This window comes from Ixodes scapularis, unplaced genomic scaffold (genome assembly GCF_016920785.2).
Source record: "Ixodes scapularis isolate PalLabHiFi unplaced genomic scaffold, ASM1692078v2 ptg000597l_1___fragment_1__unscaffolded, whole genome shotgun sequence".
Taxonomy (NCBI): domain Eukaryota; kingdom Metazoa; phylum Arthropoda; class Arachnida; order Ixodida; family Ixodidae; genus Ixodes; species Ixodes scapularis.
Window position 1 is genome coordinate 2,220,548 of NW_024610006.1, and position 8,499 is coordinate 2,229,046.

Genomic DNA, 8,499 nt, shown 5'->3' on the forward strand with positions numbered 1-8,499 from the left:
AGTACTGGGGGCCCTCTCACTTTCGCGCTGCGGGTCAGTCCCAGACACGAAGCTTTGAGGCTCTACGGCGCGAGCTGCGGCGTCCGAACACACGAGTGCTGGGCTGTACACCTCTGTTTTTTCGTTCTTTTTTCCTCGGGCGCATAAAAGCCGAAGTCCAAAGTCCACTCATCGAACAGCGTTCACCCACACTTTCTTCAATTTCCGGTCCGTTCGAAACTTGTGAAGAAGCACCTCCGGGTTGCACAGCGGGTTGTTTGAGCAGCCCACAGCGCTACAAGTTGCGCTCGGCATCTTTCGAGGAACAGCTGGGCAGTCTTGGGCGCACCGAGTTGCTCGCTAAAACGAGTCTTGAAGTCCTCACAAGCAAATAAACAAAAATCTATACCGAAGCTACACGGGCTACAGATAAAAGCAACGGCTAAACACGCCAATCGCAAGCCGAAGTAGCTGTGGTAGTGGCTCAAAGAAGCGCACTACGCGCAACTCCTGGACCAGAGGAAAAAAAGAGAAGGATACTGACGTCACGGCCCAATGTTGCTTTGGCGATCGACAAACCGCTTGCCGCCCGCAAAGGAGCAGCGGCTTGCGGCGGGTCGCATTTTTATTATCGGCATTAGTTGAGAATGCGGCGTCCCACGGACGTAATATTTTGGCTGGGGTCGTAATTTACAGAGCAGTCGCTTTCTTGTATGGGATCGCCATTGTCGCGGCTTGGTTTGATGGCAGAGTTATTGCTTTTTGGTGACACCATATTCCAAAACTTCCTTGGGTTACCATTCAAAATAAACAGCGAGTCATAAAAACAAAACTTAGCCAATTTCAACTTTTTATTCTAGTTTTTAAGGGCAAAGTTATAAGCACCCAAAGCTTGAGGTGTTAACACGTTTAGCCTTTGCAAATAGCCTTTTCTTGTTATGCAAAAAGAGCAGCATTTTGGTGAACCATGGGTTATTTGAATCAGTGCATACTCAGGCTGTCGGAACAAACATATTTATAAGACTGTTCATTTTAGCTTTAAATAATGCCGGTTTCCTCTACTGATGGAAGAGGACAATTTAAATGTAATGGTCAAAAAAGATTGTCAACCCATGATCTATTCATCTATAATCAGCCTCATTATAATCGCGAATGATCTTGGAAATAGAATGTTTGACGAGAACGGAGTGGCAAGTCGACATGTTGTAACCTATAATCACGGAGCCCGTCGCAGTATTGAATGGACTTGACAAGGTCCGGTGACGTAGTTAGTGCAGGGGTGGAACTCACGAAATGTCCTTGGGAACAGCCACGGGAGCAACTGAAACAGCTGTTTAGGAGCAGGTTGGGAGCAGCTAAAACTATGTTCTGGAGCAGGCTAGGAGCAGCTCAGATCAGTTTTCATTGCACTTCAGCTTGTGTCTTAGACACGCACGGGAGCAATTTCAATAGCGCTTAGCAGCACAGATGAACATGAGTGGTTAGGGACCTAGGTAGATGGGATAACAGTGTAAAAGGTGTGAAAACTTGAAACTTTGTGAGCCTCTATACTTTCCAGACTCGTACGTAACGTGTTACAAGATTACTTGTAATTGATTATTTTTACTGCAATTTTGTGACGCTTCGATTACTTCCTTTAAGGGGTAATGATCTTTTTAGTTGAACTAATTTTTTGCTGTAATCGATTACAAAATTACCCCCCATTACAATCTTCCTCATTTCTTTTTTTTTTTTTTTTTGGGGGGGGGGGGGGGGGGGGAGGGAGTTGGAGTTATTCAGCTCCGGGCAACGGGCTTTTTTTTTTCGAAATTATTAAGCACGAGGCTGTGAGGATTAGTAGGCCACTTTACTATGCTTCTTTTTCGTGGGTACATTTTTATTTCTACACCGGAGACTACTTATGGGTATGAAAAATGACTTTATCTAGCCTCTTGTGAGGGATTAGGTGTGTGCCATCACTCACTCAGCTTTAAGCGCGAAACACACGTACAACCAAACCGTCCGATCCGACGTGCGGGCTGCCGGAATGACCTTGGGGGGCGAGGGGGTTCCGCAGCATCGGAGAGCGTTGAAAACCCTTGCCTCCGACCGTCGTATTGCGCGGTCAGACGTCGGATCGGACGGTTTGGTTGTACGTGTGTTTCGCGCTTTAAGCAAAAACAGTCGAGGCTTTCTTTTTTTTTTCTTTAACAACTGAGCGCGAGATTCCACGGATTATGCTATCATAAAAAAAGTTTGAATGAAAAGTAACGTGGGAAGTAATTGCTTACTTTAGAGTAATTTTTCGATTACTTCTTTGAGGCTGTAATTGTAATTGTAGTCGGGTACTTTATACAGCAAAGTGATTGTAACTGTCATCGGTTACTTTTTCAGTGACGGGTACAAGTCTGATTATTTTCTTAGTGGCTTTCAGCTGCTCAAAATGCAAACCAGCTCTGCTTATCACACAACCCACACGTGCTCGACATAGTACTTATATGTGCGAACCACGTGACGTGCGTAAGCAACGGACGCGGAGTTGCGCGGAGGAACAGGGCACCAAATTTCGAGTTTATCCTATTGTGCAACTGAATATCGAAGCAGCAGACTACGATTAACGAAGTTATCGTATTCGAAGTGACAAGCAGGTGCAAGGTTAAAGTACACCAAACAGATCTACCGATCGCGTGAAAGCTGCTGGCCGGCAAGGTTTCGGATCGGATCACGTTTCAGTTCTATCAAATCACGATTTATCTTGCGGGAACGCGGTTCCAACTTCTAACGATAAAGTACAAAAAGTTTGAGGACACATGCGAAGTAAAAAAACATTTTTTTTGTAAACAGACCAGATGGAAAAAGAATGTTATAAAATAAAATTAGAACGAAGAAAAAAATTTTAGAGCTATATTGACGGCACAAAATGATTTTGTAGTTGCGCCCGTGGGAGCCGCCGCAAGTCATGTGATAGACCTGTGCGCCGTCTCAAAGTCGACTCACAGTCACGCCGCCGCTGCACGCTGAGCGTGGTGCGCCGCCGTCAACTCATTTCTCCACACCGCCACCGCCGCGCAAGTTTGTCTACCCCGCAGCGCTGCCGCCGTCATCTGACCGGCACACAGGTCTATCACGTCTGCTTCCGCTTTTTCAGGAGCTTTCTTTGGGTTCGAAAAGTTACCGATTAATCTTTGTGTTTTGTTGCACTTGAAATAAAGATGAATAACTAACTTTTAGAGACCATAGGAAGCTTCCGATAGAGCGGAAGCACCACGTGACAAATAGCGACCAGTCACGTGACAACTAGCAGCCACTTTTCCGCAGCGCCCGCCGGCGCCAACTACAAATTCGTATAGCGCCGTGAATATAGCTCTTAAAATTTTTATTTTCCTTGTGAATTCGTTTTATGACTTCCTTTTCCCAACCAGGCTGTTTAAAAAAACTTTATTAGTCCTTTGCATGTGTCCTTTAAGAAGTGCTCGAGCTTCCTTAGGCTTCCTTGCTGGAAATCCTTTGTATTCCTGTTACTAACAAGTGCACCAAGTGAGACACTTCGGCCATTATTGAACACTTTGAATAAACAAATATGAATAGTTGGAAGATGTTACAAAGCAGTCTACATTGATAAAAATTCCTTCTTTCTGCATGTCAAGTTCGCTTGTGGCGTAATCTAAGATTACTACGACATACCAGTTAAGGAAAGTTGGTCTTCAAATGCGGACACCACACGCGAGCCACAGCGAGCTACAATGGGGAGCAGTGCCACGCTTGAGAAGCCCATCGAGGCACAGATGTTGTTTGGTCTAGCCACAGTTTACAAAAGGGCCGCTGCAGCATGAACAGCGGGACTGCGACTGCTCGCTTTTAACAATTCTGCAAAGCGGACACCTATGGCAGTTTTTCAACTGAGATGTTCAAGTAACGGTGGTGTAACCCGTGCCAAAAATGAAATGGAGCATAGAGACCCACTTTATTCGGCTGGCGGATGGAGATTCTGCACACCGACGAGCTGAAGCACTAGCGAAGTCAGTGCGGACGACTGGTGCGCACTTGCTGCTGCTTGTCCCTCTACAGCCTGCAGGAAAAGGGGAGCGCATTATGCACAAAATGCAAACTGTTACGCAACACATTAGTAAAGTTAAAAGCACGCCAGAGGTTTTGAGACGCGTTGCAAGCAATACAATAGGAAACTTTTGCCAAACAACTTTTCACCTTGGTAAGCTCTGTGCAGTCATGTTGCAGAGCAGTTTTCACCATTCACCTTATTAGATTACTCGTAGACAACGAGTTACTGGCATTTTAGGTGCTCCTAAAGCACAGAAGAAAAGAGAATGGCTGTGTTAACGAAAGAAGTCGAGAAGTCTGATCAAAGGCGTATGTGGGGCGAGTAAATCCACCCTTACTCTGTTCTCTTTCCCCTTTGGAGCTGCCTTGGTGGCGTCCTTGCCTGCGCTTGCGAATGATGCATTTTAGTTACACTGACGGCAGAGTTGCCGCGTGACAAGTCCTTCAGTAACGAGGCCAGTTTCCTATAATTACACGAACACACGCTGGTGGCGGAATATTATTTATTTGTTTCTTTAGTTACTTAGAATTACCCTCAAGGCCCCGAAGGGCATTACAGAGGGGAGTGCATGGTTAGTACAGTTCTGATTTTAGCGTTATCGGTGATGGTGACAATATCATCTGGAAGGCCATTCCAGTCTACAATAGCTTCTGGTAGAAGGGAATGTTGAAATGGTCTTGGGAAGGGTAATCTTGCACGAATGATCGAGTCTTGCAGAGATATAGCTGGGCTGGCTGAGGAGAGACTGTCGTAATGGTTCCGAATAGTACATTTTATGGAAAGGCAAAGACGGGAAATTCTGCGACGAACGGAAAGATCAGGAAGAGCTAATTGACATTTCATTGCAGTGACACAAGAAAAGCGAGACTAATTAGAAAAAATAAATCGAGCAGCACGATTCTGGACAGATTCGATTTGCGTTAGTTAAAAAAAGACTGATGTGGGTGCCAGATAGCTGAAGCATACTCTAGTTTAGGGCGAACAAGCATGGCGTAAAGGAGACGTTTAAGGATAGAAAAGGCAGAGTTGAAATTGCGACAAACAAAACCGAGTGAGCGGTTTGAGGATGATATTGTCTCGTCGACATGAACATTCCTGGATATATTAGTGGTTAAACGAACGCCTAGATATTTTTACTGTGTAGCAGTCAGAATGGTAGTGCCATTGAATGTTAACGAGTTTAAGGGCTGGAAGCAAGAATGTGTAAAGCAAAGGTGTGTGCATTTGCTAATGTTGAGACACATCTGCCATGTGTGACACACTGCTTCAAGAGCTTTTTTATATAACTTGCGATTCAAATAAAATGAAATTTACATGGCTTATTTGGCATTACAATCGGACTACAAATGTGTACTTTGTTTTGAGGTAACCTAATTAGATTTATTAATATTGAAAATTTAATTTGCAATGATTATGGAAAGGATTAACGCAAATTAAAATACTGAGCTCAGAAAATAAACATAGATCAGTGAACTGAGAGGTATGTGCAATCCAATAAGGTATAAATGAAAGCTCTAGGATGATTTATAAATTACTTATGACACTTTTGAACCTTCCAGTTTCAAAATCATTTTTTGCCGGATGCCTAAAAGGCACCCACAAAAAGCCTGACAGCCTATTTAATATATTTGTAGCCCTCATTCAATATGTCGAAAATCCTTCAGGACAAAATGATAAGTGCTTGCCAAACTTCAAAAAACACATTTTTAAAAATGTGTTTTCTTAGTAAAATTTTGCTTCAAAGAGCAGTGTCTCCCCTTAAATGCCGTTCTGGAGTGCAACATGGTCATATGGGTTTTTTATTAGTCTATAAACAGCACAGGTCATCAGTGAAAAGATGAACAGAGGATGAGATGTGAAGAGGGAGATCATTAATGTAGATTAAAAAGAGCAAAGGCCCAAGCACAATTTCCTGTGGAACACCGGAAGAAACGGGAGAGAAAGAGGAGGATGTGCTGTTAGTGAAAACGAATTGAGAGCGATGAATAAGGAATGATTCAATCCACTTAGGAACATGAGGATCTAGTTTTAGGAAAGAAAGTTTAAGAAGAATGCGATTGTCCGGGACTTTAGCAAAAACTTTGGCGAAATTAAGCAAAACAGCGTCAGTAGGAAAGCCGGTGTCAAGATTTTTAAACAAATCGTTAGTTATAATAAGTAGTTGGGTCCCAATAGAAAGGCGTTTCCAGAGGCCATGCTGCACATTCGTGAAGAAATTGCAGGAATCCAGGAAGTTAATCAGGTGCCTGTAAATGACATGCTCGAGGATCTTGTAGAGGCAGGTGAGTGATATTGGCCTACTTACTAATTTTCCGGTCAGAGGGCAACACCCCTGTGTCCACGGACTGCTCAAATATCTTTGAGGTAAAGACCGGATGAAAATTTAGTGTTAGTGAGAGCCTTCGTAATGATTTCCTCTATGCCACATGATGGAGATATTTTGAGGTTTTCTATACCGCTGAAAACACCCTGAATGTTTATAACAATTGAATCCATTGGAAAATCATTCTCTATAACAGGAGAAATTCCAGTAATGGGTGTAGAAATAGTGAAAGCATCAGAAAACGCACTATTTAAATATTCACACATTCACTATTCAATATGTTATTACAAGAGCTATTCACTAGATTAATTTCAGAGTACAAATCTCCAAAATTTGCGAGGGTTGTTTATTAACATATTAGGTAGAGTTTGCAGAAAGAATGTCTGCTTAGAGTTATCAGAAAGAATGTGTGCTAACACCCCTTTAACATAGTTTTTTATTCGGAAGAGCAAGTGGCAAGCTTAGGCCAAGTATTTCCTTTTTTAGCGCTCCTGAAACATCTTTTCTTTTTATGAGATAAACGATGAAGTGGATTATTGAACCACGGTTTAGACGTAGTAGTTCGGATTGTCGAGCACAGTATGGTAATTTTCAATAAGTTGAAAAACTTTTGTCTCAAGGCTTGCCAATTTTCATTAGCATTATGGCACTGGAAGGTTTCATTGAAATAAACAAAATAAAGCCTTCGCTGTTGGACACTTCAAATACACATACAAATCATATCTGGTTTCAGTTTGAGTCTAAGAACACTGCCTTCTAACTTAACTGGCTAAAGTAGGGTTGACCAAAATCAGCCTAACAACAATAATTGGGAGTGCACTACACTACAGTTCTCTTAACACCTACGCTTGCAAGTCGACGGAGTGCATCGACTGCCTCTCTCTGCACGAGCAGCATTTCCTGCTGAACTGCCAGCTGCTGCTGCTGGGTGGCCAGCAGACCCTGCTGTGTGGCCAGCAGTTCTCGCTGGACAGCCAGCTGGTCCTGCCGAATGGACAGCAGATCCCGTGCCGTATCAACTCCAGACCGTTCGTACCATTCGGTGGTAGGGGGCATGCCACTTGCGCAGGACGTTCCTCCTCTCCTCCCTTTGCCATGTCGCCTTCAGCCACAGACCCCTGCATAATATAATTCAACTATGTAACACGCCACAACGCTATACAGCCCTTCTAGTTATACCTGTGTCTAATAGTGTGCACCCTAAACTCAATATTATTTTTTTTTTCGAATGTCACGGATTTATTGTCTCCGAGTGGGTCTAGAAATGTGCTGCAGCCCCGATATCCAAGCTTTCGTGGAAAACACCACGAGGCAATACATTCGCACCACATTGTTTTGTACATTAGTGTTCAATAAGGTAAAAAGCAACATGGTGTCTGCTCATGATCCAAGAGATTCACGGTACTTATCGAAGCTGCTGCTGCAGCCGTGAAGTCCCACAGCGGCGCGTCCACTGTCGGGGGCGCACGCCCGCCCCCTCGAGAGAAATCCGTCCCCACAAAAAATAATAATTTTTCTTGCTCCGCGTTTAGGGACGGCCCATCACTCGCGCCTCCACCGGCATACCTGCCAACCTGTGGACATTAAAATTCGTAAAACTCACGCAATTGCGGGGGGGGGGGGGGGGGGGGGGGCGGTTTCGCAAGGTGGCAAGGCTTAATGTCAGCCTTGTCACCGTGCAAAACGCTTACGTTACACGTGCACGTGCTACAGAATCCAAACTTCTCTCCTTTTTGGACGGCACAAAGCACTGGAATTCCGACGTGTAGGACTTCAAGAACACCTGAAAGTACCTCTTTTTAGGTTTGGAATTTGCCATTGCACCGCGAAGCCACCGCAACCAGGGGAATGCTATGATTACACGTGTAACAAACACAGACGCTGCACTTCTCGCCTCGAAACTGGCCGAAACAGAGGCCCAACCACGTCTGAACACGCCAAACCAACATGCGCCGCCAAACACACAAACAAAGGCTTTGGGCTTTGGATTGATTTTGGATATGTGGCCTCCGGATAGACGGATAGTAAAAACCACAACGCTGCCGTGGACGGCACCTGTCGCCCTCTTGTGGCAGTGTGAGGTACCGCCAGCAACGGTTTTACGAAAAAAATGTTAAAAAAAATAGAAATGAAAAAAGTATATTTTTTTCGTAAAATT

General features: G+C 44.1%; 1 long non-coding RNA gene across 2 annotated transcripts; it reads right to left on the bottom strand.

Annotated features, from left to right (window-relative positions):
• Positions 1 to 3,967: 3,967 nt before the first annotated feature.
• Positions 3,968 to 8,282, bottom strand: LOC121834143. 2 transcript variants are annotated; one of them, XR_006077079.1, is made up of 3 exons: positions 8,135 to 8,282; positions 7,188 to 7,459; positions 3,968 to 4,027 (listed from the first exon to the last, which is right to left on the bottom strand). It is a non-coding gene; the product is annotated as an uncharacterized LOC121834143 (long non-coding RNA). The 2 variants fall into 2 exon arrangements; XR_006077080.1 differs by lacking the exon at positions 3,968 to 4,027 and adding an exon at positions 6,330 to 6,375.
• Between the last annotated feature and the right edge of the window lie 217 nt (positions 8,283 to 8,499).